This window comes from Crinia signifera, chromosome 2, assembly GCF_055691185.1.
Source record: "Crinia signifera chromosome 2, ASM5569118v1, whole genome shotgun sequence".
In the NCBI taxonomy this organism is placed as follows: domain Eukaryota; kingdom Metazoa; phylum Chordata; class Amphibia; order Anura; family Myobatrachidae; genus Crinia; species Crinia signifera.
This window is the reverse complement of record NC_139218.1, coordinates 115,881,674-115,886,366: the sequence shown is the minus strand read 5'-3', so window position 1 is coordinate 115,886,366 and position 4,693 is coordinate 115,881,674. Positions and strand designations below refer to the sequence as shown.

Genomic DNA, 4,693 nt, shown 5'->3' with positions numbered 1-4,693 from the left:
AATGTAATTTTATACTAGACTGTGTTAATTATGTGATGATTTGAGTGTAAGGACAGGATTCTCTAATAATCCCGTGCGCACATCGCCGACACTTGCATTTTTAATAATCGCATATGCAGTAACATATGCGATTATTAATGCAAAGGCGATGGCCGGCTATGTGCAGTGGTTCCCCCCTCCGTCCCTGAACCATCAGCTGGCTGTGAGAGGGCTCCTCTTCCTCCTCCCTGCACCCAGAAGCGGTGCAGGCAGGAGGAGATCACTGGTCCGGGCAGCACAGCAGGAGGCTGCCCGGGCACAGGTGAGGGGGGTGCGATGCAGATCAGCGGGGGGCGCGAAGGGTGAAAAAAAAAACAATAGTTATTAAGACAGGACTTTCAAGTTGTATAAAATCAAAATTACATTGCTAAATATGTGCATTCAGATGTTTGTGGAAACCAGAAAGTACTGATGTGGCCACTTTCTTCTAACCAGCAAATGGAGTTTGAGTGCAATTTTGCTGTAATTGTGATTATTTGCAGGCAAGGTGCATGTAGTCGCTTAACACATTTCCTACGCTTGCATGCGGCAATGTGCGACTATACCCTTGCACCCATAAATGTGCACACACAATGCAGCAAACCGGACATAAATACAGCTGGTAAACTGAAGAGAGACACATCTGTACAAATGGTGCACTTCTCCACTGAGAACTCTTCACATTGCAGGTTAAACAGAAAGTTTTTGCAGTAAACAGGGTAAACCGTTTACTGCATTTGTATTGGGTCGGGGTTTGGGGTGTCAGCCCCTTCTTCAGCCCAATCCTACAGATGTAGGATTGGACTGAAGAAGGGGCTGACACCCCGAAACATCCCCAACCCAATACAAAATGTTATATTGCAAAACCGTCTCCTGAGTGCCTTTGTGTCCATTTGGACTTGGAAAACGACGTATTAGCATCTATGGCACCAGGGGCAAGCTGGTTGAATTATTTGTGAGTGCCGGTTGAATTGTATATATATATATATATATATATATATATATATATATATATATATATATAGAAGAAAAGGATTGGGGTGCGCTACTTAGTGTAAAATCTGTACCTCAAAAAATAGCATAATAAAATCAATATAACATTTTTAGAAATTAGTTTCTTTATATTTTCGTCCACAATGATTAGGCCCAGTCCATGTCTGGAAAAATAGTCCTTTTATTAAAGATCAAAACCCGACGCGTTTCGTCTATAAGACTTCATCAGGGGTGATAGCTGGGGATGGTACAGAAGAAAAAAGGGGGGGGGATATGTAATTTACATTATATTCTCATAAAAAAAACAATAAACAATATTTTGATTATTGTCTTACATACCAATTGGAAGAATTAAATTTGTGCAGCTGATCCTGGTAGGAAATTTCTGCTGATCATTCAATACATAACATCTAAAATAACAATAATTTACAATTAATATCTGTTAAAAAAGGTGAGTATGGGAGGAGCTAGCGGGAAAGTAATTTTTTTGTGGAATATTCAATTCTTACCACAATTTGGTTTATTTGATAAGATCCAATATTGGACTTTTTCTGGACTTGATAGGTTGATGGATATCCTTTATAATTATTGCTAATATCTGTACAGAAACAGAGCAATGTATCTCAATTGAGTGCATTCTGCTAATTTATCACAGACTGGTCTATTATTTTAATGATGTCTGAATACATCAGTCTGGGTAAATTATAATTTAAAAATATAAACACAAATATAAACAGATCTCATCTTACTTAAATAGTATTTTATGCTATTTACAATAATTCTGCATTTAGTTCATGTAACTACTATTGTATCTGTCTTTAAAGTTAATGGGTCACATATTCTCAATTTACCATGCTTATTTAGAAGGCAATATAAAGTTAAATATTTAGTGTGATTATTTTGTAGCAATTTGTTGGTCATAATCACATACAAAGCTTATAGAACATAATGATGTGTCTGGATTGCAGTCTAACAAATACAATATACAGTACAATGTTGCAGTATGCACAATTTATCTTACCAGGACACGCTTTCTGTCAATGACCTCCTCGCTCTGCATCCAGAATAGGAATGAGAGAGAGAGGCAAAGGGCCTGGTATTTATGAGGACTGGGAGATAGATCACTTCCTGTCTAGTGTATTGCTAATATTAACTTTTAAGTTACTTTCTATTCTATTGTGATAACAAGATCCTATAGAATGGAGTTGTTAGAATACCGATGCTGTGAACTAATGTGGTGGTGGGTTTATATTAGAACTTATTAAGTATCCTAGTGGCTAATTGTTTAACTTGGAACGCACACCGAGTGCATGTGCGTTCCATCTTCCAAATATGGGCTTTCCGGCTAATTGTTTAACTTGGAACGCACACCGAGTGCATGTGCGTTCCATCTTCCATATATGGGCTTTCCAGCTCTATTTGCCGCGTCCGTGTTGCAGAAGTGTGCGTTCCAAATGGATTTTATTTAGTTAACTAAGGGCGCATATATTAAGCGCTCTTTTTCTTTTCAATTGCTTTAATTCATACGTCCTCTGTTAGAACAGAGGTGTGTTAACTGTCATTGGGATTAATACATATTAGGCTCATGTGTTTGACGTTTGCGCTCCATCGCGCTACAAGCTGGCTCACATAGATGACGCCTGCGTTCCACAGCGCTGCAGTACGGACCTACAGCTGTAATTGATGTAGTTTGTTGCTAAGTATTTTGGCTATTTGTGTTAACTATTGCTATATTATATTTATAAGTACTTTTTAGTCTTAAGCAGATTTGTATCTGAGGATTGACTGAGGTGAACGCTTCCTTGCGTTCCACCCTATTAATACCGGATGTGTGTGCTCATTTTCATTTTTATATAATTAGTTTAGGTCGATATATGAATGAATATATATAGATATAATAATGGTATTAATTATAACTAGTGAATCGAAATAAATGAAATAATTACAATTTTTACTCTAAAGTATATAAAATGTCCGAAGTGTAATAATTTGGTGGTTATAAGTATGGTGCAGGAATATAAAGAGTCTCATCTAAGTGGGTTTTATATGCTAGTAATTTACACTAATATTTTGTGAATATATTTATGGATGTGGTCTCTATTAGCCAATTATTAGTTTACTATTTATTTTTTATTTTTTATTATTATTTTTTATTTTTTATTCTTTATTATTTATTATAATTATTTAATTATTTATTTTATGCTAACGAAACTAGTGATACTTTGTGTGTGTTTAAAAAGGTAATGTGTGCACTGTATATCACAGACAGTTTTGAAAATATGATAAAGATAGATTGTGCATTTACAATGGTTGCCCCAGTGGTGCCAAATTTACAAATGGATTTTGCATTTACAATGGTTGCCATAATGGCCACAATAACATTCTTTCATTATTAATTTTTAGGCTGCCATGATAGCTTCACACTTTTGCGCCTACACTTTCTAAATATTTTGTACATGCACATGGTTGCTAATGAAACAACGTTGATGGCATCATACTTAGTGGTATTATACCATTGCATTTAACACATTCCCAACATTTTTATACATAAATATGGTAACTATAGAGATTAAAAAAAGAAAAGAAAGAAGAAACACCACCTTTGGTGATTATGAGACTCCCTTTCAAGAAGCTAATATCTCCATGTGATGGCTGTTATATAAATATGCGATAAAAGAGGAAGGGGAGTGTGTTGATATGGAATATAAGTGGAAGACAATGGTAGAAAAATGGTTATGATTTGGATTGTTAATTCATCATAAAAATGAAACTACATCTATGTTCTCATTCAGCCCATTTGGAATGAGTGTGTTAATTGAAAAAATCCAGAAACTTTCATGTTTGGACAAATTTAACTCTCTGTCACCTCCTCGGGGATCTAACTTAATATGTTCCAAAACAGTGAACGAGAAGTTGTCTCTGTCGATCTTTGAGCTGTGTTTTTCACAGTAGTGTCTTGATAGACTGTGTAGCATGAATTTGTTCTTAACCCCTTCCCGACATTTGACGTATATATACGTCATGGCCGGGATGTACTTCCCGACACATGACGTATATATACGTCATGACTTCAAAGTGCCACTGCGTCTAGAGACGCAGTGACAGAGGGACGATGTCTGCTGTCCCTGACAGCAGACATGTCCCTGCATGCCCAGGGGGGGCGGCGATGCCGCCCCCCGTCGGCGATCGCTGTGATTGGCTGTTCAATGTGAAAAGCCATTCGCAGCGTTTTCCTGTGTTACCGGCGAATCAGACGCTCGGTAACACAGGTGTCAATCACCGCCGGGTGTGAGGGGGCATGAGGGGGTCATCGGTGATGACAACACCTCACCCCACCTGCCCCCAAGGCTGTGATTGGTCCGTCGGACCGACGGACCAATCACAGCCATGGCGCGCCATTTAAACTAACAGTGACTGCGCTGCAGACGCCATTCCGGTCTGGAATTGCATGCAGAGCGGTCACCGGCCACTCTGTCCTGCTATACATACCTGAACCTTGCCTGATACTTACCTGATCACCGCTGATCACCGCTGGTAGCGTGCTGCCAGCAGCTGGATGCTTCCTGGATCTTGTGACTTCCTGTGTGCTGCTGCTGCAGTGTCATAGAGTCACAGATAGTGATAGATAGTCAGAGATAGTCAGAGATAGTGAGAGAGAGTGATAGAGAGTGATAGAGAGTGC

At 38.6% G+C, this 4,693-nt stretch overlaps 1 long non-coding RNA gene across 1 annotated transcript; it reads right to left on the bottom strand.

Moving 5' to 3' along the window:
* Window positions 1-1,176: 1,176 nt before the first annotated feature.
* Window positions 1,177-1,610, bottom strand: LOC146058841 (uncharacterized). Its single transcript, XR_014469995.1, has 3 exons — window positions 1,521-1,610; window positions 1,351-1,421; window positions 1,177-1,249 (listed from the first exon to the last, which is right to left on the bottom strand). It is a non-coding gene; the product is annotated as an uncharacterized LOC146058841 (long non-coding RNA).
* Between the last annotated feature and the right edge of the window lie 3,083 nt (window positions 1,611-4,693).